Source organism: Onychomys torridus, chromosome 19 (assembly GCF_903995425.1).
Source record: "Onychomys torridus chromosome 19, mOncTor1.1, whole genome shotgun sequence".
In the NCBI taxonomy this organism is placed as follows: Eukaryota; Metazoa; Chordata; class Mammalia; order Rodentia; family Cricetidae; genus Onychomys; species Onychomys torridus.
Window position 1 is genome coordinate 46,381,489 of NC_050461.1, and position 25,472 is coordinate 46,406,960.

The window sequence follows — 25,472 nt, forward strand, 5'->3', positions numbered from 1 at the left end:
AGAGAGAAAAGACTGGAACTTAATCTTTTCCTTCAGTTTCAGCTCAAGAAAACTTTTCCCCGTCTGAAGGGCTGTTTAGATCAGACACAGGGAGTGGAGGGAATGCTCACCTGGGAACTATTTCCCCCTCCCTGTGTGCATTCACTTAGATGGCAGAGGGCCCTGAATGAGAAGTCTGGCTCCTCCTCACCTCCTCACAGAGACCAACCCTGACCATGAGCAGGAGTCAAGCAATGAGCCAAGCAAGTGCTTCCACTCAGGGAGGACGGGGAGGGTCCTTGTTTCTGTTGTTTTGTTTGTGTTTGTCTCTGGGTGACTTGGCAGAACCAAAAAAGATTCAAGTCCCCAACAGAAATTCACGGGTCTTAATGCAGGGCATTCTCATATGAGAGAAAGCCACTGGCCAATACAGAGAACCAGAACTGGCAGAAACACACACACAGACCCATACCCAGACGCAGACACACACACACACACACACACACACACACACACACACACACACACATACCACACACATACACAGTGTAAAGACAGCCAGTGGTGACCAGCACACATTCATACACCTGAACAGACAGGGAGAATCCAGGACATACCAGAAGGTTCCCAACACTGGGTCAGTGGCCTTGTCAGACCTCTGCTGTATGTCCACAGAGAAGGAGCCTTAACCAAACTCACCTCCAGACGTGATAGAACAGACAACTTTCTAATTTGTTTCCTTTTGGGGTGGAGATGTCAGACTCTTCTGAAGCATTAGGCAGCAATTGATCAAAGGGAGTCCTGGGGACCAGGAACTCTGTTTGCACACTCCCTAGGACAGTAGCTCTCAACCCTCCTAATGCTGTGACCCTTTAACACAGTTCCCCATATTGTGGTGATCTCCAACTATAAAATTATTTTTGTTGCTCATTAATAACTCTAATTTTGCTACAGTTATGAATTGTAATATAAATATCCAATGTGCAGCATATCTGATGTGTGACTCCTTTCAAAGGGCACTTCAGCAGCCAAACGGGGTTGACCCACAGGTTGAGGACCATTGCCCTAGGATCTCCTTGACCACCACAGTCTTATCTATAATGAGGGACTCTGAGATCACCAGTGTCTTGAGGTCTTGCTCTGGGATGAACTTGGGACTTCTAGAAATGTGGGGTTTTCACCAGAGAAACATGCTCAGACAATGGAATTAAGTCAATAGAAACTCTTTATTAGTTGGTCAGCAACTACATTGAGTATTTGGGATCCCAGTGTAGCTCCCACCCTTTCTCAGGTAGAGCTTTTAAGCACCAGAACCATGTTCTGGGTTGACATACTTTAATTAACAATAATAGTTAGCTAGAAGTACAGAAGCTAAAAAGTCGGGTTAGTACGTTCAGAGACTTTCCCTTAACTCTGGGCTTGAATGGATCTGGCCTTTGCTTTAGTTTTGGCAGGTGATGCTGTCTATGTGCTGAGTTTTACAGCCTGAGTAGCAGTTCCATCATGGAGTCAGTTTTGCTAAGGTCTGGGGCCCTGTTCCAGTTACCAGTGAATTCTACTAAACAATTAGTTCTGGATTTCCATTTCCTGTGATTAGTTGTTACAGGTTTCCTTTAGTGTTACCTGAGGTATTTGAATATTGCCAGTCTACTTAATGCCACTAAATTTTACAAAGTAATTTGGGTGAAAAAGTCAGTTTTAAAGTTCTAATACTTTAAGAACACAACAGTATAGCATAAAATCCAAGGATCATTTAGGCGTGGTGGCACACACCTTTAACCTTGATGCTGGGGAAGTAGAGGCAGGTGGATGGATCTCTGAGTTCTAGGCCAGCCTGGTCTACACAGTGAGACTCTGCTTCAAAAGAACTTGTTTTCAACAGTACATTATAGATTTTATACCTTCCATATTTTATTTTACTTTTTACTGATATTCACTGTGTGTATGTGTTAGGTGTATGTATGAGTGCTAGTGTACCTGTGGAGTCAGAGGAAACTTGTGTTAGTTCATTCTCCTCCATCACAGGTTCTGGATGTGCAGAAGCAGCTTCTCTGCACACAGTGGAGAGCAGCCCTGACCCAGAACCTGCATCAGGAGGATGTGGACTCAGTAGCACCAGCTTTCCAGGACCTTCTGGCTCTCACTGCCAGATTGTCATGGCAGGGGCAGCCAGCCTGTGGGACTGAGCAGCCTCCGGGTTCTCTGTCTGCAGTGTGCATGAGGGCATTGCTGGACTGCCTGGTGCACGTCACAGAAACTAACCTGTAATAACAATAATATAAATATCACCTTTTCTGTTGTGAAATAGTCCTTTTCTATCATGTAAAGTCACAAATAAATAATAGACACATTCTTTCTTTTGTTGAAGAGAAGGCTGCCTAGTACATGGGTGGTTATAATAAATATCTATTATAAAATTAATATACTTAACAGAATTTAACTCCTAGCCGAATACAGTAGGGAAGGTTGGGTCTTCCTAGTGTGTCTCACACTGACCTAGATACTGATCAGTTATATATAGGAGTAAAATCTTCACACTCCCACTGAGGAGATCTGGTTATCTTGTGTTCTATTTTAGGGATGTGTCATAACCAGGTTCTTTTCCAAGAAGTTCTATGTTAAGGGCAAAAGAAAGCACCGAGGAAACACTACAGAGTGATAAGAAAGACCCAGGCGAGTAGCACAGTTTGAGAGAACATGAAATACTATGTCAGCAGCATCATGATTCATCTGGTTGAGACTGATGGAAAGGGAGATGCTGTGGATGTCTTTCTGGATGCTGTGAATATGTGTTGCTCTGATTGGTTGATAAATAAAGCTGTTTGGCCTATGGCAAGTCAGGTTATAGCTACGTGGGAAATTGAAGGGAGAGATAGGAAGAAGGAAGGCAGAGGTGAGAGAGATGCCAATCTGCTGCCCAAGGAGCAACATGCCAGCACATTGGTAAGCCACAAAACACATGGCAAATCACAGATTAATAGAAATGGGTTAATTTCAGATATAAGAGCTAGCTAGAAAGACACCTGTCACAGACCATACAGTTGTTAAATAATATAAGCCTCTGTGTGTTTAGTCCGGTATAAGCAGCTTCAGGACACTAGTGGGAGAGATTTGTCCCAACCACTGGCCAGGCAGGACACAAGAAAACATCTAACTACATTTGGCTGCCCAATGTGTTGGCTTGAGTTTCCACCTAAAACCTGAGAGAACTTAAGAGATTCTGAAATGGAGCCAAAACCAGCTTCTTATTCCATGTCTCATGTGGGCTGGTACAGACACAGTGCAGCATCTGGGCTTGAGCACAGCATGGCAGATTCCCAAATTGGTACACAGAGCTGTCTCCTAGCTATGCAGCATGCTATATGGTGGATTTAGCCTTTACTCATATAGACAAAAAGGGTTTATGCACCATCTGCATGCTCCCTGATGGCAGCATGGGCCCCAGAGTTGGTGGGGTAAGAGTGATTCTCCTGTGTACCCCTGCCATGTTGAAAAGCTGAGATGGGTGGAGTCAGCAGCCAAGGCTTCTGCTTTTTGTCCTGGCCATACAGTTTAACAGTTTAAAATCCCTCCTGGTCAGAGAAGTATTATAGATTCATAATAAGACAGATTCAGATGGAATAAAACTCTAAATGGTTTACAATGTGTGTAAAAATGTATGTAGGCTGCCTTTAATCTCAGCACTTGGGAGGCAGAGGCAGGCAGATCTCTGCGAGTTCGAGGCCAGCCTGGGCTACAGAGTGAGTTCCAGGAAAGGCACAAAACTACACAGAGAACCCCTGTCTCGAAAAGCAAAAACAAAAACAACAGCAACAAATGTATGTAGGCTTAGAAGAGAGAGGAAAAGGAGTATATGCGGTTATATAAAGAAAGAGATAGTTTTAAGAAAACAAAGTCTTTAAAGAGACAGTAAAGGTAATATAAAAAATAAGCCAAGTAAAGATGAAAATCATATAGAGTCTGGATTATATTGCCTTTGGGAATTTTAACTGCAGAAAGACATTTGGTTAAAAAGGCTGCTGGGTTAAACCAATATGTATATTTCAAAGGTATCTTGACTGCAAAATTTGGATCAAAGGATATGTTGCTTTGGAAAGGAGGCTCTGCTTTTGTTTCCACAGGAAGCAAGAGGCTATAGATTTGTTCCAGGTTAATATGGATCACATTTGATCAAGCCAGACCTCCTGAACTTTAATAGATGGTACCTATCAACAAAGGTTATAGCCGATCTTCCCAGGACTTGACCATTATCTCAGATTTTCTAGGATCCCTGTAAGATTGCCAGTGCCTCCAACCAGTAGGAAGTAGTATGAGAAGCTATGCCCAAATTTCCCAAAATATTGTTTATAAGTGTTTATTTTTATTTAAAGGGGGTTGATTATAAATGCAATCTCTTTCTGGGTATTATATATATGGTAGGATGAAAGAGTAGATTATTGAATCTACTTTAATAGAGCAACAACTTGTTTAAAACGATTTACATTGCTATAGATTTTAGTTTATTATAAATTTAAAGTTAATTTTGTTACATTGTATGTATATTTCTACTCTTGTTTAAGGTATGTTTTTGTAGCTCATTTAAAATTGTAATGAATAATTAAGATATACAGATTAATAATTAGTCATCCATGATAATCAAACTTATAGACATGTTAGTTAAGTTTTCTAGGTATACATAGCTATATTTCAATTGGGTAGGTAATCTTCAAACACTTCAAAGACTTACAGAATATGGCATTTAAAATGTTTTAAGAACCTAGACTTTTCTGGACAATGACACACGTCTGCTCCTGGCAGCACCAATTTACTTCAAAGAAGATGATGGGCATTGAAGAAACTCCATATAGAGTTTGCTTTCCTATAGCAAAAGTTAGCCATTTGGGTAAGAAACTGTTCTTATTTGGACTGCTTGACAAAATGTTGTATCGACTGGACATGCATGTATCGACCCATAGAAAAATGACCATTAAATTTTGCCAAAACAAGGTGTGATGGTTCTTCAGGTTCCTGCTTCACAGAGGAGACTGCCAGACATTCTAGAGGACACAGGGAAAAGTGACTGAGAGACTAGACCAATAGGCTGAAGATGAATGCCCCAATGTTGCAGAGGAACTTTGGGTGGTTGTCCAGGCCAGCTGTCTCTGTCATTCTAGAGTTTTGGAAGTTGCTTACAATACACATCCTGTTTACTTAGGTAATATTATATTCTTCTGCGGTCTTTGATGTAGGTAAAGACTAGATAGTTATAATTTTCCTTGTTTGTGATAAAAGATAAATTAGATATGAAGCCTTAGACTCACAAACATAGGTTAGATAGAATATTTTCTTTAATTTTGCTAAATACAAATAGACTACATATTATAACTGTAATTCCTGCTTGATAACTGCTCTATTATAGGTTATTTTACTATGTTAAATTAATAACCTTCTTTTTTGATTAGATAGAAAAGGGGACGTGCTGTGGGATTTCTTCCTGTATGCTGTGAATATGTGTTGCTCTGACTGGATGATAAATAAAGCTGTTTGACCTATGGCAAGTCAGGTTATAGCTAGGTAGGAAATTGAAGGGAGAGACAGGAAGAAGAAAAACAGAGATGAAAGGGATGCCAGCTGGCTACCGAGGAACAACGTGCCAGCAGACTGGTAAGCCACAAAACACATGTCAAAACATAGATTGATAGAAATGGGTTAATTTAAGATATAAGAGCTAGCTAAAAAGAGGCCTGCCATAGACCATACAGCTTGTATATAATATAAGCTTCTGTGTGTTTACTTGGTTGCAAGCGGCTGTGAGACTGGGTGGGAGAGGTTTGGCCTGATTGCAGGGATGGGCAGGGCTGGAGAAACCTTCTGACTACAGGGAGAGTGGCTGCACCAGATGAATTCTCATGACCTTCTCTGGAGCATCTTCAACCTACAGCAAGGACACAGATCTACTGCAGGGTCTGAGGACAGCCTGGGTCAGTTCTCCTGGGTGCCCAGCACCAGTCATCTCCACCCCACAGCCTCCCTCACAGAGGGACATCCAGTTCTCTCCTCCATCTCTCCTGGGCTCTGCATCCCTGGAGTCTCTACTGTCTTTCTCCCTTCTTTCCCATGCCCCAGAGTCAGCCCAGGCCCTGCTGCAGAACTGAAGTTCAGAATAAAGTGGTAATGGCTGGCTCTGCTTCCTGACTTGGGGCCTGATGGGAGGGGCTTGAGGAGCAGGGAGAAGCCCTATCCAAAAAGGGCACTGGATTCTAGCTATCCCAGCCATGAGTGGGGTTCAAGACGTAATTTCCCTCTCATTCTGAAAAATCTCAAAATCTGAGAGTAGTACACATAGGTGTATGTGTGTGTGTGTGTGTGTGTGTGTGTGTGTGTGTGTGTGTGTGTGTGTATGACTCTCCCTGCCCCACCTTCCCAGATGGGAGCAGTAGACTCCAGCAGCAGCTCAGTCTCACAGGCTCCAGTGTGGACTCTACTCCAGAGGTTTTGGAGGCAGCTGCTGCTGCTTGACTCATTTCTATTTGATGTGTGTGAGTGTGATCCTGCATGTCCGAAAGTGCACTGTGGGAATGCCTGGGGTCTGTGTAGTAGAAGGGGCTGGATCTCCTGGACCTGGAGCTGTGTGGTTGTGAGCTGCCATGTGGGTGATGGGAATGGAACCCGGGTCTGATGTACAAGCAGCAAATGGTCTTGCCCCAGGGTCATCTCTTTATATCTTCTTTATCATTGTCTGTGGGATGGAATCTTCTGCCCTTTACAAATTGAGTGGAGCTGCTATGTGGTGATACTGTTTTCCCCAATATATTTTGCCCCCTAATAAACTTGTCTGTGGTCAGAGAACAGAACAGCCACTAGATATTGATAGAGACCAGAAAATGGTGGCACACACACCTTTAATCCTAGCATTCTAGAGGCAGAGATCCATCCGGATCTCTGTGAGTGCAAAGCCACACAGGAAACAGCTAGGCATGTTGACACACACCTTTAATTACAGGAAGTGATGGTAGGAAGCAGAAAGGTATATAAGGCATGAGGACCAGGAACTAGAGCCTTGTTAAGCTTTTAGGCTTTTGAGCAGCAGTTCGGCTGAGATGCATTAGGATGAGGTCACAGAGGCTTCCAGTTTGAGGAAACAAGATCAACTCAGGAATTGGCAAGGTGAACTTAGCTGTGGTTTGTTCTGCTTCTCTGATCTTCCAGCATTCACCCCACTACCTGGCTCCAGCTTTGATTCTATTTAATAAGACCTTCTAAGATTCATGCTACACTACCAGGTTCTTCTTTTGTGTTCCTGCTGTCTCCATATCTGCATCATGGGACCCTCCTGACTATCTCAATAAGATGCTATAGATGAGGGACAAAGGCAGGACTCCTGGAATTCACTCTTTCTTCTTTACTCCTCACCCATCTGTCCTTTACTCCATGGCCAACACTGTCCTCAGTACCTTCATGGTCAAGGATTCTCCTCAGAAAGAAACCACAGAAAAATGGAGTAGGGGAGGATTATCAGCAGGACAGAGATGTTGGGCTTGATGGCCATGGTCAAAGGGTGGTCCACATCTATAGTAGCAATTGGTGAGGCTGAAGTGGAAACACACGTTGAGTCTTTGGCCAGACCTCAAATCTGAGGAAATCTCAGTTTAGTGTCTGGGGTCCTCAGATAATTCAGCAACACACAGAGCTCCACTCCTGTTGCTAAGTCACAACTGTTTAGTGGGTCCCTGAGTATGAAGGGAGAGAGAGCATGTTCCCAGACCTCAAAAGACTCCTGCAACTATGGAAGGGGAAGCAGGGTCATGATGAAACCTCATCTTCCCTCTATCAGGAGAGGAGCTGTGAGGATGATGACCTGTGTGGTTGGTGGCAGGGAAGAAGAAAGATCAGGTAAGATGAAAAGGAGCAGTGATTCTAGAATGAGGAAAAGGACAGGAAATAGAAGGATGCTCAGACAGTGACAGCCTGTGAGAACCACAGTGAGAGAACAATGTAAACACAATTAATGAGATAGGAGAGGATGAGAAATTAAATGATCAATGGAAAAAATGGTCATAAACCCAAGAACTCATGGTGATTAGATTTTCATGCACACACACACACACACACACACACACACACACACACACACACACACCCTCAGCAGAGAGCTTCATCTTCCTCTTGCCAGTTACCTGTAGGCTCCAGCTTTTCTTCCCAGTTTGATTTGAACTTCTCAAGCCAGGACCTGCAGTTTCCTTGGGAGGTCATTTCTAAGAAGGCAGTTAAATGCCTTAAAAAAGAAATGAAAGAAGACAGAAGGAAAGAAAGAAAAAAAGAAAGAAGAAAAGAAAGAAAGAAAGAATGAATAAAGGAAGGGAGGAATAAAGAAAGAAAGAAGAAAGAGAAAATAAAGACTTTTGGATGTCCTTGCTGGTTACCTTTAAATGTCAGTTTGATACAATCTAGAGTCACCTAAGAAGGGAGTGTCTGTTTTGGAACTGTTTTAACTGTGGATGATGTAGGCACTCCCAGCCACTGAGGGCATTAACCTTCCCTGGGCAGGTGGTCTCTTACTGGATAAGGAAATCTAGCTATGCAGGAGCTAGTGATCCAGACAGCAAGCAGCATCCTCTATGGCTCCTGCTATGCCTCTCTGACTGTGAATAAATTCCTTGGTCATAGATAATGCTGTGTGGAATGGTAATTAGGCCTGTGTCTAAGCACCTACCCTGACATCTTTCAATGACAAACTGGCTTAGAAGTAGAAGTCAAATCAGTTTCTCCCTTAAGTTGCTCTCAATAGTTTTATCATAGTAAAAGAATAACTCTAGAACAACACATGCCAGATCCCCTGGACATATTTCAGTGCTCTGGGGATGATTTCCTGGAACTGGACAGAGGATAGTTCACACTACAGGACAAAGATAATCTAGACTGGTTAAATCCAGTGATCAAAACTCTCAGAGAAGCGCATGTGCCCAAGTGGATGTAACAGCAAACATTTAAGGGGGAAGTGTGCACTTACATGTGTCTGTGCTGTCCTGTGGAATGCTGGAGTACCCCTGTTGAGTATAGTGAGAATAATCAGGGAGATGGGTTTCAGCATTGCTGGGAGCCTAGGGATGATGATGGATCAAGGCTGGGGTGGTGTTAGGAAACTGTATTCCTGAATCTTAGTAAATATTGTACAGAAAAATCCCATCAGCTGGAGTGGTCAGGAGGCAGTAACATCAAGGGCAGTGCTCCATTGATCAGTAAGGGGGACCCACCTTGAAGCCTAACTGCTTAAGGGGGTCATGGCTAACAGAACACAAAAATACTGAATAGAGGTAGATGGTTAGCCAACCCAGATGTAGCTGGATATTAATAATTAAAGACAAAACAGATGATCAAGAAGATGAAAACCCCAGGCTCCTGTGGTCACTGTTTAAAGTGAACCATTGGGGCTAGAGAGGTGGTGCAGTGGTTAAGGACACTTTTTGCTCTTGCAGAGGATCCAGGTTTGATCTCAGCAACCACACATGATGTCTCATCATTGTCTGTAACTCCAGTTACAGTAGATCCAATGCCCTCTTTTGACCTCTGAGGGCACCAGGGACATATGTGGTGCATATACATATATGCAGTCAAAACATAAATCTATAAAACAATTAAAACTGAACCACCTTAAAGACAGACTAAGATTTACTTCCTAGGGGAATAGATCAGATACCAACTAGAGGGACCACCCAGCCCTGCATCAAGTGCAGTCATTCTTTTGTATCACTTCATTACTGTCCTGTCACTCAGAGATGAACCTCTAGATGCTCCTGAGAATGTCTAGTGTGGTGGTTTGAATGAGCCTGTCCTCTATAGAATAGGATGTCTGAATACTTGGTCCCCAGTTGGTCCGCAGCTGTTTGGATAGGTTTAGGAGGTATGGCCTGGCTGAAGGAAGTATGTCACTGGGGGTGTGGATTTGAAACCCATTTCCATTTCTTCATCTCTGGACCTTGCTTGACATTTAAGATGTGGGCTCTTAGCTGGTCATGGTATCCCATAGCTTTCATCCAAGCACTTGAGAGGCAGAGGAAAGCAGATCTTTATGAGTCTGAGGCCAGCCTGTTTTCCATAGTGAGTTCTAGAACCCAGCCAGAACTATATAGTGACACCTTGTCTCAAAAACTCAACGCTAACTAAAAATAAGTGGGCTTTAACCTTGCTATGCCAGACACTATGCATGTCAGTTGCTGTGCCTGTCTGCTGTGAGGTGGTAGACTTTTGACCCTCTGAAATTATAAACTTCCTCAAAACTTTTCCTTATGTATGTTACCATGGCTTTGATATTTTATCACCACAACAGAAAAGTAACTAATACCACTATGATATAAATCATGAAGTCTTCACAGGACAGACCATCTCTGTTACACCTGCTCAGCTCTGCTGTTGGAGCTTGAAAGCAGACAGAGAAAACAGATCCATGATGAGCATGGCTGAACCAGCCTCTAGGGCCCTATGACCCAGGACAATTTGTCAGCCTGAGGTGTTAGTTCTAGGATTTGCTCCTGGGTAGAGTTCATGGCAGTGTCTAATAGGAGAATCAAATTGCTTGGGCAGAAGTCAGGCTGATTCACCTACAGCAGGGAAAATACACTCTGTTTCATTGTGGCTCCTGGCATGGTACTGGGCCCTGGGAGAGAGCAGCCCACGGTGCTGGGCTATCAGAAGGCCCATCAGGCTTCAGGAAGACATCATGAGGTGATTAGGTGGACAGGTCACAGTCAGACAAGATGTTCAGAAGTGAGACATTGCTGCAGGGACATGACAAGTCACTTAGGTGTTGAGAGCTGCCTAGCAGGGAGAGACAAGGGCTCTTGTCTGACAGAAATCTCCTTTCCCCAGATGGTTGTGGAGATCTTACCTCATCTAGAGGAGGTGACTGAGGCTAGTTCTCAAGTAAGCTGCCACCTCTCCCTCAGCAAGCTCCTCTGACTTCAAAGAGTGTGCTCTATGGCCATGGGATCCAAGTGATGCATTGGGCAGCAAAGGAGAGATCAAGATGCCCAAAACCCAGGACCTCTTCCTGTCATTTCCAGCTGACCCAGAAGTCATAGGCAGCATAGAACCCACTGCTGACTGGGAAACATGCAACACATTTGAAGACACTGTGGGGGACTGGCACCAAGACTGGAACATGGCATATACCCCAAATGGACAGAGGACACATCTGCTGTCCCCTTCACCAGCTTGTTGCCTTCTGCATCTGTCACACTGACTGCAGAACTGAGTATTGGATGCAGATAGATAGAGTGAGGTTTGACAAGTTGAAAATATTTACAGAAAAAACAAACCCCCTCCTTCCTAAATGAAGCCAAGTATCTGATGTCATCTCCCCACGAGGTAGACTCTATGGGCTTGGGAGCAAGGACAGAAGTTTTCAAACCCCTCTACCCAGGACCATCGCCAGAGTCCTCCATAGTGGACAAGGTGTGCTAGCCCCTGAAGGCTGAAGTGTCTTCAGACATGGGCACAGATTGACAACTGGTGGAAGAAGCCGTAAAATGCAGTTTATGGATGGAAAAGTGGGGAAGGCTGGATGGGCAGGGGAGGGAGGGGAGCAGGCTGATGAGTCACATGGGAATTGTGGCTGATCTTAGTGAGACCAATCTGTAATCCCAGAACTTGGAAGACTGAGAGAGAAGAGATTGTTGCAAATTCTATAGTATGAAATTCTGCCTTAAAACAAAACAACAAGAAAAAAAAAAGAAGGTAAAGAAAAAAAAGGAGAGAAAAGAGAAAGAAAGAAGGAATGCGTGTGTTTGTGACCACCTTGTTCCTGGAACCCTCTATGTGATCTTCTGGAGAATACCATGGGAAGGTGGGAAAGAAAGTTCAAGAACAAAGAGGTGTCAGCATGGTGGAGAGCTTGTGAGTAATTCCAGGAAGGCAGTCTTCAGAGCACAGCATGCCTTAGGTCCAGGGTAGCTGTCTGAGACCTCCTCCTGGAGGGGTCCCCACTGGTGACTCTGTTTAGGCTTCATTCAGCTCATCCCAGCAGTGCTGAGGGAGTCCCTAGCTACCCCCTCTGTTCCCCTGCCCTCCTCATTCATGCAGCCCCTTCCCGGCCCTCCTGCGGTGACTTTCCCCCTAACTTTGTCAATGCACTGAAGAGAATCTGGGAGGGACATGGTGAGGACCAGGGCGCCCAGACTTAAGTCCTGGTGATTGTGGGAAGCCCAGGAGCTTCCTGAGAGGAGACTATGATCTGCCAGACTCAGTAGCCCGGTGTCCCCCTCCCCCTCCCCAATTAAATCCCAGGAAGTCACTGGCTGGCAGCAGTGTTGGACTCCAGGCGGCTCAGTAGAACCAAAAGGCCCAGATTCTGGAAAAGATCGCGCCTCGAGGCTGCAGCCTTTGCCATGGTTCCTTCCTGAGACCCGGCTACTGACAGGTGTGACTGGAGCTGTGGAGAGAATTGGGGAGTCCTCAGTACAGCCTGGCAGAGGACCCTGTGCAGAGATTCGCTAAGTCCCTACTGAATAAAATCATTACTTTTCAGCAGGTTACACCGCACAAAGCAACCAGAATTAGCGTATTATGTATATATACACACATACATGCCCATGCTCTCTACTCACCACATACCAAGCCTTCTGGGTTTATGCAGGAGTTTCATTACTTCTTGTGTTCTGACCATTCAGAAGGAAGCTCAAAGTCTCCCCCATGTCACTTGTACATAGAGAAGTCGCCAGCAGGTTCCCCAGGGCACCCTACTAGAGGGCTAGAGGGCTGCTTGCCCTATTTGTCACAACTGACTCAGCTCATGAGTTCCAAGGAGTGGGGAGAATGGCTCCCCCATTGCCTGGGCCCTAGGACTAACCTACCCCAGCTTTAATTTTTGTCTTGTGGAAAAATTAAAACAGGCTCACCCAACATCCAGTACAAAAAAGAAAATTGTAACTGGGGGGGGGGGAGAACTTTCTGGTAGACCATTGAACTCCCCCATTTTTTTTTGTCCATGTACTCCTGGCTGTTCTGGAACTCACTCTAGACTTGGCTGCCCTCAAACTCAGAGATTTGCCTTCCTATGCCTCCGTAGTACTGGGATTAAAGGCATGCAGTGGTTTGAATTCCCCATTTTTACAATTCATAAAAGACAAAGAATAAATTTAGACTGTTACAGGACCTTTGGGGCATAAATGTGACTCTGGAAACAGTGGGGGCTCTCCAGCCAGGGCTCCCTGCCTTGGACACTGTCCTGAGCTTTGGGGTCAGGAGGCACAATTTCCAGGTTACATTTAAGGCCTTATTGACCAACTAAGGTATGGACAAAGTGAAGGTAGGTCTGTTATCTGATCCTATTGATAGGGGCAGTCTGAACCTAGAAATAATCTTATATAAAAGAGTTTTGGTCACTGTCAGAGTAATGTCCCCTCTGAGTAGAAAATGCTTTTATCCATTCTGAAAAAATATCAACACACACTAACAGATACATAAATTCTGTGAGGAGGCTTTGTCTCTGTGAATTCAAATTTCTATTTCTTATCAGGGGCTAGTTTCCTCAGACAAATAGGGGGGACCCATTTTTACACTTGCTTTAGGTGGACCTGTGTGCAGGAGAGACTTTGAGAGGCAGCCTGGGCAGTCACCTCTCAAGAGATGCAGAATTTGGTACGTAAAAGATCAGACCTCAGTCAGTCTGGTGGCACCCAGATGGGTGGTCTGGTGTAGTTGATGTACCAAAAATCATCCAATGACAGCAGAGAGGATGCTCTTGGGTATATCGAGATCCACTATTCAGTGAGATCTTGTGTTGCATTTTGAGAGAGGGCCTTGTCCCTTGTCCTCTTATTACTGGGAGTCAGTGGGTTAGGGACAGAGCTATGGACAAGGAAAGTCAATGGGAAAGACAGAGAGGGCTCCACAGGCCTCTCTACAGCTTGACAGTCTGATCTGCCCTCTGGTTTCCTTGTGCTTGCCTCCTTGTTGGCTGCTTGATATCTCTTGCAATGGATAACAGTCTCCTCTTTGGGGAGCCGAATCACAGCCATCATTTCCTCTCTTTTTAAAGTCTTCCCTTCAGCAGTCAATAGGCTGTGGGGGCCCAAAACAACTTGAGCACACAGCTGCCATGACAGGCTAAGAGGTCCAGACGCAGCTGCCATGACAGGCTTACCGGCAGGCCATGCCTGGATTCAGGAAAAGCCAGAAGCTGATACCACCCAGGGATTGGCCAGCATCTCAGGGGAAGAATCTGACATCCCAAGCATTTTAACTGTCAGGTAAGATTAGATAAGATTGCCAGATGTCCCTGAGCCTAGCACACACCTATTTCCCTTTTACAAATACCCCTAGACAAATGTTAGCCCATCAGGGCCCTGAAGCCTAGAAATCATCTCACCCTAACCTCTGTTATGATAAAAAAAAAATTCTACCCTGCCTGGGCTCAGGGCTTCTACTCTCACTGCTGTGTCAGACATAGAGACCAAGCTTGAACTTGAATAATTTTCTTTCCTTTTACATATGGGATTCAGTCTCCATGCTGGTCTTTTGGGAGTCCCCATGATCTGGGCATAACAAGGCCTCTCTCCTTGTGACTCGTGGCATGGACCTGAAGGGGGAAAGCATACCTGCTGTCCATATGGATGTCCAAGCGTTTGTCCCTTCACCAGTGTGGGGCTTGAGTGAGAACTCAGCTCTGCCTTTGGGGCCCATGTGCCCTGTGGTAAGGCCTGTGTCCATAGGGTAGCTCTCCTGACTCAGTTGACTAGGCTCCTTCCTCAGCTTCAGTCCCTTCAAAGGCTAGTCTCCCACAGTGGCAGGAGCCATTATGCTGTATTGTTACCAATGAGTTTCTATTTACTGAGTTGTTCTCTGTCCTGGAATTTGAGCTTCCCCAAGCTAAGACCCTGACTTGTTTTTGAGAATACCCTTACCCCCAGACCCCCTCTGAACCTTACCTAGTGACATGGTGATCACATAATGGCTTTTTTTTTGAGATTTTTTTTCTGTTTTTTCACACTGCCCCATTGTCTCTCTCTTCTGTAAAACTACTCCTGGTTTTACTCCTTAACAGGGGCCCAAGAAATGGATTTGGAGCTGCTCCCCTTAAACTCAACCTAGGAGGAGTCACTGGCCAGCTCTTGGGTGCACCCCAATAAAAATGTGTCACTGGCCAGCTCTTGGGTGTACCACAATAAAAATCAAGCTTGCTTCAAATTTGGCTCAACTCATGGCAGTGGTCATATTCTCACTGTTGGGATTAACATGAGTAGCTTTACACCATCTGTACCAATGACTGAGGAGAAAAGGCCTTCCTTGCCTCTCTCTGCTCTTCTGGCATTCTGGGTGGGGCTGTGGCTGGGAGGATGGACTCTAGGAGAACAGTTAGGGCTTGGGGCTTATTGGAAAAGGGGTGGGGTATGAGTCTTTCAGTTAAACAGACAGATCAAGAACAAGCAATCAGGTGGTGGTGGTGCATGCCTTCAATGCCAGCACTTGGGAGGCAGAGGAAGGTAGATCTCTCTGAGTTTGTGGCCAGCCTGGTCTACAAATGAGTTCCAGGATAGCCAGAACTATATGGAGAAACGCTGTCTTGAAAAACCAAAACCAAAAGAGAAAAAACAAAACAAAACATGAAAAAAAAAACCCAACCCCCCCAAAACCATATACAGGCAATGAAAGCCCTTCCTCTAAGTGGCTCCTGGACCAGGAAGGAGGGGCATCTACTGCAGCATATAAACAGGCAGGATCTGCTTGGGTCTAGACTGTGGAGGTTCTCATGGGAAGGTAAAGACAGCGAAGGATGTTTCTCATTCTTTGCAAAGTTTGAACCAACACTGGCCATTGAGTTGGGTTAAACTGGGCTTCCTTCTTGCTTCTCATGGTCTAACCCTCTGCTGGCTGTGGTCCATTTCTGCCTTAGACCCTGTCCTGAGCTCTGAGGTCAGTAGGCACAACTCCCAGGTTGCATTTAAGGGCCTTACTGACCTGTTAAACTATGGGCAAAGTGAAGGCAGGTCCATTATCTTACCTGATTGACAGAGGCAGTCTGAACCTAGAAATGATCTTATGTAACAGAGTATTGACCACTGTCAGAGAAGTGTCTCTCTGAGTAGCAAAGGCTTCTATCCATTCTGAGAAGGTGTTAACACACACTAACAGATACTGTGAGGGCGTTTGTCTCTATGAAGTCAAATTTCCCTTTCTTATCAGGGGTTAGTCCCCTCACATGAACAATCAGGGGCTACACAGAGAAACTTGTCCAGAAAAAATGTATACTGAATTTGACAGGTCTTTATACAGATTAAAAATGAACAAAGAGAAAATTACAACTATTTTCATAAAGGAAACAGGCATTGCTACAAGCTAGTGAAGTAAAATTATTACAGGAAAATATCTGAAAATTTTTATGTAAAAATATATAATATAGACATGCACACATTTGTAGAAATATGAACATCTGTAAAACAATCACAAGAAGAAAGTTTATAGACATTTGAATAGAAATATAGCATTTAAAGATGCCAAGTCAGCAATCATATGGCTTCCAGTAAGGAAAATGAAGGACAGACATTACCCGTGACTTCTACTAACTAAGTAGTCCTCAATTTCTGTTTCCTATGATTAGTTGTTACCGGTTTCCTTTAGCGATACCTGAGATATTTGAATATTGCCAGTCTACTTAATGCCACTATAGTTTACAAATTAATTTGGGTGAGATAGCAAATTATACATTAGTAATACTTTAGTAGCACACCATCAGAGCTTAAAATCCAAGGATCATTTCAGGCATGGTGGCATACACTTTTAAGCCTAATGCTGTGGAAGTAGAGGCAGGTGGATCTCTGAGTTTCAGTCTAGCCTGGTCTACATAGTGAGTTCCATTTCTGGTTGTGCTACATAGTTAGACCCTGCCTAATAAATAAGGTTGTTTTCAACAGTGAACTCTCAGAACTTTAGGGTCCTTATGTTGTCACTGTGTGTATGTGTGTGTGGTGTGTGTGTGTGTGTGTGTGTGTGTGTGTGTGTGTGTGTGTGAATGCTAGAGCACTTGTGCAAAAGTGCCCATGTGGAGTCAGAGGAAACTTGTGTGAGTTCACTCTCCTCCATCACAGGTTCTGGATGTGCAGAAGCAGCTTCTCTGCACACAGTGGAGAGCAGCCCTGACCCAGAACCTGCATCAGAAGGATGTGGACTCAGTAGCACCAGCTTTCCAGGACCTTCTGGCTCTCACTGCCAGATTGCCACATAGGGGCAGCCAGCATGTGGGACTGAGCAGCTTTCGGGTTCTCTGTCTGCAGTGTGCATGCGGGCATTGCTGGACTGCCTGGTGCACGTCACAGAAACTAACCTGTAGTAGCAAGAATATTATCAAATATCACCTTTTCTGTTGTGAAATAATCCCTTCCTATCATGTATAGTCACAAATAAATAATAACATTCCTTATTTTGTTCTAGAGAAGGCTGCCTAGTAAGGGGTGGCTATTATAAATATCTATTACAAAAACAATATTCTTAACTGAATTTAACTTCCGGGTGAATATCTTAGGGGGTGCAGTCTTCCTAGTGTGTCTCACACTGACCTATATACTGATAAGTTATACATAAAGGGGTAAAAACTTCACATTCCCACTAAGGAGATCTGGTTATCTTGTTTCCTATGCTAGAAATGGGTACATAACTATATTCTTTTCCAAATCTCTAGTTCAAATAGTTCCATGTTAAGGACAAATCCCACCAGGGAGCACCAAGAGAAACAGTACAAGGTATTAAGAAAGACCCAAGTGACGAGCACAGAGGGAAAAATCATCAAATACTATGTCAGCAGCATCATGATTCATATGGTTGACCATGAAACACTGTGTCTGCAGCATCATGATTCATATGGTTGATCATGAAACACTGTGTCTGCAGCATCAGGATTCATCTGGTTGACCATGAAACACTGTGTCTGCAGCATCAGGATTCATCTGGTTGATCATGAAAGACTGTGTCTGCAGCATCATGATTCATCTGGTTGACCATGAAAGACTGTGTCTGCAGCATCATGATTCATATGGTTGATCATGAAACACTGTGTCTGCAGCATCAGGATTCATCTGGTTGATCATGAAACACTGTGTCTGCAGCATCAGGATTCATCTGGTTGATCAGGAAACACTGTGTCTGCAGCATCAGGATTCATCTGGTTGATCAGGAAACACTGTGTCTGCAGCATCAGGATTCATCTGGTTGATCAGGAAACACTGTGTCTGCAGCATCAGGATTCATCTGATTGACCATGAAACACTGTGTCTGCAGCATCAGGATTCATCTGGTTGATCAGGAAACACTGTGTCTGCAGCATCATGATTCATCTTGTTGAGGCCGGTGAGAGGGAGAAGTGGCTGCATCAGATGAACTCTTCCGACCTTCTCCACAGCATCTTCAACCTACAGCAAGGAAACAGGTCTACTGCAGGGTCTGAGGACAGCCTGGGTCAGTTCTCCTAGGTGCCCAGCACCAGTCATCTCCACCCCACAGCCACACTCATTGAGGGACATCCAGTTCCCACCACCATCACCCCTGGGCTCTGCATCCCTGGAGCCTCTACTGTCTTCCTCCCTTCTTTACCATGTCCCAGCCCAGGCCCTGCTGCAGACCTGAAGTTCAGAATAAAGTGGTAATGGATGGCTCTGCTTCCTGACTCAGGGCTGATGGGAGGGGCTTTTCCAGATGAAAAAAAATTTATATACTGAATTTGACAGGTCTTTAACAGATTAACAAAGATTGCTTCCAATCAAAGATACACTTGGACTATATGGCAGATTTACAGCAATTATTTCACAAATAGGACATCTATATCACATTCCCTGCCCCTAAGTCTCAGGAACCATCATGACAAGGGAATGTCTGATTCAGTGTTTATAGTAGTAATTTATTGTTATTTTATATATATATTCATCTTTAATGCTGGATTTTATCATGTGTGTATGGCTGTTTTGCCTGCACATAGGCATGTACATCATGGACATGCATTGCTGGCAGAAGCCAGGATAGGCATCTGATCCACTAACCAGAGTTACATACAGTTGTGAGCTGTAGGTGCTGAGAATTGAACCCATGTCTTCTTGAAGAGCAGCCAGTGATCTTAAACACTGAGCCATATCTCCATCCCATAGAAAAGAATTTTCTTTTTATAAAGGTAGGAGATGGTGAGGGTAGACCTGGAAGGAGTGAGGGGAAATTGTTGGCCATAAATATGATCAAAATACATGTATGCAGGCATGACAATTGCAATGGATTAAAAATACTGTTTTTTTCCCAGTGCAATAATCTTTATTATAGGAATATCACTGCTTAGACATAAGCAGAAACTATGCTGCTTTATTCTTTTTCCCTTTATACCAGTGGGCTTCATTCTATCCCACTACATATCAAGACCCAGAGACATTCCTAGCCATGTCCTCTTTCCCAACAGGTTGAGAAGATGCTTTCTATTCTTTTTGTCTCTCTCTCTATATATATAGACATGCTAAAGCAAAGATTCAGGGCACCTACTGGATGAGGGCAGAAAAGACACATTGTGTTGCTGTAGGTGTGGGAACTTGCAGGAAACAGAGCGCCTGTGTAAATTCCGGTGCATTATGCAGAGAACCTAGTGAAGGCACCACTTTATTCTGTCCCTATTTGTTCTGATTCTGTTGCCGAAGGTTCCTGAGGGCGCAGGTGCTGGTGAGTGAGATGAGGGGACCCCAGGATGTGGGCATCCAGGATGACAGTGTCCACACCTCTCAGTTTACAGTTGTATGCTCCGTGGGCCCGAGGCATCAGAAAATCAGCAGTGAGCTGGGTGGGATGACTGGAGCCTCAAGGCTCCTAGGGACCCCCGCAGAGATGCAGGGAAAGATGGGAACTGAATTCTCAGCCCAGGTGTCCTGGACTTTGCAATTCCCTGCACAAGATCCTCTGCGGGGCTGTATTGAGGACTCCCCAATTCTCTCCACAGCTCCAGTCACACCTGTCGGTAGCCGGTTCTCAGGAAGGAATCATGGCAAAGGCTGCAGCCACCGGGCACGATCTTTCCCTAGTTCTGAGCCTTTTGGTTCTACTGAGCTGTCTGAGGACCACGCTGGCCGCCGGTGAGTTGCCAGGGTCTAAATGGAGGGTGCTGGACGATGGGGACAGACCTGCCTCTAAGTCAGTAGGTTTGATGTACCCTAGGCTAGCTGGAAACTCCCGGACCTCTCCTTCCCCTCTTCACCACCACAGCCCCTTGGCTCTCCCTGGCACTATGTCTCCCAAGCTTCAATTGATAAAAGAAATTAGGGGGAAAGTTATGTCAGGAGGAGCAGGGACTATGTAAATGAAGGACATGGGGTGGCCTAAGGGAATACCTGCCCTCAGCATCACTGGGGTCTGCAGGATGCCTAAAATCTTGTCACCAGGACAGGATGTGCTGGGCACAGTTCAAGACCTTTTTGGGAGGCAGTCTCAGACAGCTGCCCTGGACCTAAGGCATGCTGTGCTCAGCAGACTGCATTCCCAGGGATTCCTCACAAGCCCTCCACTATCCCGGGACCTCTTTGTCCTTGAACTTTCTTCCTGCCTTCCCATGGTATTCTCCAGAAGATCACACAGACACTTCCAGGGACAAGGCAGCCACCACCACAGACATTCTTGATTGTTTCCCCCTTTGTTTCTTTTTATTTATTGTTGTTGTTTTCCTTAAAGCAAAATTCCACATTACAGCCCACATTGCAGAATTTGCACCAATCCCTCCTCTTCCTCGGTTTACCAAATGCTGGGGTTATAGCTTTGTGTCACCAGGCACAAAGCGCCCAGTAGCCCCTCTTCCACCAGATGCCAATCCGTGCTCACGCTTCAAAACACCTCGGCCAATCAGGAGTTGAAACACCTTGTCCACTAAGGACAACCCTGATAACAGTACAGGGTGGGGACCTATGGAAGCTTCTGCCCTTGCTCCCAGGCCCATATAATCTACCTCCTGGGGAGATGGCATGAGATACTGGCATTCATTAGGCAGAGTGGATTCTCTTGTTCTGTAATGGCAGGCACTACATTTTTTTCAACCTGGCAGGCCTCACTATTATATCTCTCTGCATCAAATACTCTATATTTGGTGTAACAGTAGTAGAAGGCAACAAGCTGATGAATGGGACAGCAGATGTCCCATAAGCCAGATAGGGGTTTATGCCCATTCCCCCAGAGTGTCTTCAAAAGTAGAGCCAAAGCTGCATGTTTCCTAGTCAGCAGTGGGTTCTATGCTGCCTATGACTTCTGGGTCAGCTGGAAATGACAGGAGGAGGTCCTGGCTTTAGGGCATCTTGATCTCTCCACTGCTGTCCAGTGGATTCCTTGGATCCCATGGCCATAGAGCACACTCCTTGAAGTCTGAGGACCTTGCTGAGGGAGAGGTGGCAGCTTACTTGAGAACTAACCTCAGTTACCTCCTCTAGATGAGGTAAGATCTTCACAACCATCTGAGGAACAGCACCTGTTCTGTCAGACAAGAGTCCTTGTCCCTTTAAGTAGCACAAATCCTAATTAGTCTTGATAATAAAAACCCAGAGCCAGATATAGACGTAAATGCTGAAAGATCAGAAAAGTAAAGGAGCAATCCACTGCCTGGCCTCTATGGTTAACTAGTGGCTAACTCTGCCTTCTGATCACCAGGTAAGCTTTATTTGTTAGAATACAAACAAAATATCACCACATCTCCCTGCTAGGCAGCTCTTAACACACAAGTGACTTGTCATGTCCCTGCAGAGATGTCTCACTTCTGGACATCTTGTCTGACTGTGACCTGTCCATCTAATCACCTAGTGAGGAAGAGCACATCTCATGATGTCTGCCTAAGGCCTGATGGGTCTTTTGATAGCCTAGGACCAGAGGCCACTCTCTCCAAGGGCCAAGTACCATATCAGGAGCCATAATGAAATGGAGGGCATTTTCCCTGCTCCCAGTGACTCAGGCTGGCTCTTGTATAAGCAATGTGATTGGCCAATGAGACACTGCCATGAACTCTACCCAGAGCCATTTTCTAGAACTGACCCTGCAGGCTGACAGATTGTCCTGGGTCAGAGGTCCCTAGAGGCTGATCCAGACATGCTCTTCATGGATATATTATCTCTGGCTGCTTTCAAGCTCCAAGAGCAGAGATAAGCAGGTGTGAGTGAGACTGTCTGGCCTGCAAAGACTTCAATATTGACACCATAGCTGTGTTAATTACTTTCTACTGCTGTGATAAACACTACAACCAAGGTAACACAGAAGGAATGTGTTTTGTGGACTCATAGTTTCAAGGGGACAAGAGTCACCACCATCACATCAGGGGGGCATGGCAGCAGGCTGGCAAGGTGGCTGGAGCAGCAAGCTGGAAGACTACATTTTTAATCTCAAGTAGAGCTGGGGAAATGGGAATTGCACCAGGCTTTGAGGTTTCAAAGCCACACCCCTAGTGGTATACTTCCTCAAAGTTGGTCACACACACACACACACACACACACACACACACACACACACACACACACACACACCTAAACCTATCCAAACAGCTGCCACCAACTAGGGACCAAGTATTCAAACACTTGAGCCCATGGAGGACAGTGTCATTTAAACCACTACATCAGAAATTCACAGTAGCATCTAGGGCTTCTTCCCTGAGTGACAGGGCAGAATACAGTGACACAGAAAGAATCACTGCATGTGCTGTGGAGCTGAGTGGTCCCTCTTTGTTGGGACCTGCTCTGTCCGCCTAGGAAGGCAGTCTGTTTCTGTCTTTGAAGTTGTTCACTTTTCATGTTTTTAGATATGTCTTTATTTTATGTGCATAAGATCTTGACTGCATTGTGTATGTGTATCACGTGTGTGATTAGTGACCTTGGAAACCAAAGCAGGGCATAGGATCCCCTAAAATTAGAGTTATAGGAAGTTGTGAGCTACCATGTAGTTGCTGGGAATGAGCCCTGGATCTTCTGCTAGAGAAACAAGTGTCCTTAATGGCTGCACCACCTCTCTAGCCCCAAGGTTCAGTTTAAACAATGGGCATAGGAGCCTGGGGTTTTCATGGGACAGCAGTTCTCAGACTCCTGTTCATCTGTCTTCTTGTTAATATCCAACCATTTTGGGTTGGCTAACCATCTATCAATATTTGGAATCTTTTGTGTTCTGTTAGACCTGACCCTCTTAGGCAGTTAGGCTTCAAGGTGGGTCCTCCTTACTCATCAATGGACCACTGTCCTTGATGTTACTGCCTCCTGACCACTCCACCTAATGGGATTTTCTGTACCATGCAGCTGGGATTCTAAGTTAGAAACAGTTTCCTAACATGACCCAAGTCTTGAGCCATCGTCATCCCTGACCTTGCAGCAATGCTCATGCCCTTCTCCCAGGTCATGCTCACTATGCTCCTCAACATGAGTGTCCCAGCATCCCACAGAGCGGGATGGGCTCTTCAAACTTCCCCCAGAAATGTTTGCTGTTACATCCACTCTGGCACATGCAGTTCTCTGAGATTTTTGATCACCACTCTTCTACTACCAGATTCAACCAGCCTAGATGTTCTTGGTCCTGTAGTGGACTATCCCCTGACCAGTTCCAGGAAGCCATCCCTGGAGCACTGTAGTATGTCCAGGGCATCTGGCGTGTGTTGCTCTAGTTTCACTCTGTTGCTGTGATAAAAACCCTTGGACCAAAAGCAACTTAGCTGAGAAGCAGATTGTCTTGCTCAGTGTTCTTTTACACTGAAGAGACGTTATGACCATGGCAACTCGTATAAAAGAAAGCATTTAATTGAGCTGTGCTTACAGTTTCAGAGGTTTGGTCCATATTTCTCATGGTGGGAGCATGGTGATACACAGTAGATAGGGTAGCTAAGAGTTCTATATCCAGATCCAAAAACAGCAAGAAGAGAGAGACTCTGGGCTTGGAATGAGCTCTTTGAAGCCTCAAAGGCCACTCTCAGGGACACACTTCCTCCAATAAGGTCACACCTACTCAAAGAAGGCCACACTCCTAATGTCATATCACATCTCCTTTGACACATGTACTTCTCAGAGCCCTTTTACACATGCCCTTCACTACCAGCTTTAGAAGTTCTGGATTTTCTCTTTCATGCAGTATGGACCAGCTTCTGACCAGTTTCCTACAAGCCATTCCTGGAGCACATGGGCATTATCTCCTGAAAATTCCGGCTATTTGCTGACTACTAAGAGTCCTGTGTGTGCAAAGCATGGGGTGATAACTGAGTGGTAGAGGGCCTGCTTCACAATCATGAGGACTCGGGTTTGATCCCTAGAACTCCTGTAATAGAGCCAGGCATGTTGCTGTGTGCTTTTATTGTCAGTACTAAGAAAGCAGAGGCAGGGAAACCCTGGGGTCAGTGACAAGCCTGTCTAGCCTACTTGGTGAGTCCCAAGCCTCTTAGAGACTTTGTGTAATCAATATTACTGTGACATACTTGTAGGAAGTTATAAAAATATTTTTCTTACTAAAACCTGGAGGTCTGTGTGTAAATACTTCCTTCTAAGACATTTATCATTATTATTATTTACTGTTGTTTATTGTCGAATATTTAGAAGTCAGGGATGCTTTCTTTAAATCACCTTCATAATTCCCTTTCCTGTTTCAGTAAAATAGTTTCCTCTCATCAAACTTCTAAGAAGATTTTTCTTACAGATAACTGATCATCTTACATGCTGATCCATATTGGACCCATATCTGAAGAGCTCAGTTTGTGACTTTAGTTCACAACCACAAAGGCTGTTCTCTGCTCCAGAGGGCTTATGTTTATGTCCCACAAATCTTCCAGTGAGGTGTACTGAGTGAGAAAGGATATCAGCCATTCAAGGACAAATTCAAGCCTTAGGAGTGGCAAGAAGGGGAAAGTGTGTGTCAGGGGTTGGGGGGGGGCGGTGAGAGAGGAAGAGAATAGGTGGTACAAGAGGCAGAGAGAAGAAGGGAAGAGGAAACTTGTTGGAGGGGACAGGAAAGGAGGTCCCCAAACCTGCAGCAGTCCACCTCAGAGCAGTTTTGTGTTTGTGTGTGTGTGTGGGGGGGCATTGGAGGGAAAGAAGGTTTTTTAAACATCTCCTTTGCATTTTTTAGCATATTATATTGCAAACTTGTTAAAAGTTTCTTTAAAAATTATTTATTTTAGACTTTAGGGTCACATGCACACAGAAGAGAATATCTGTGCATCCTCAGTAGGTCTTCCCTGCTTGTTTGTACAGTCCACTGAACAGAACAGATCTAGGACATTATGTCTTCCATTGGTGTTAGTGAAAGTCTGGGAGACCAGGGGCCATAAGTGTGCTGGATCAATTGCCCGAGGAAGAAGAGAAAGATCAGGGCTTCAAGCAGGTCACAGACAGAGATCTCTGCATTCTAATGAGTTAGAGATGTAGTTTAACATGGGAGACTGATGCCCAATGTTGTTGTGTGAAGGACCCAGTGGGAACACGGGTGAGCACTGTGCTCACAGGTGACAGCCCCACTTCCCAGGCCAAGTTGCAGCATTACTCCAGGAGGCCTTTCCTGAACTCCCA

General features: G+C 44.9%; 1 pseudogene; it reads left to right on the forward strand.

The window, feature by feature from the left end:
* The first annotated feature begins 14,527 nt into the window (after nt 1–14,527).
* The window catches only part of LOC118570305, an 81,070-nt pseudogene continuing 70,125 nt past the window's right edge, over nt 14,528–25,472 (forward strand).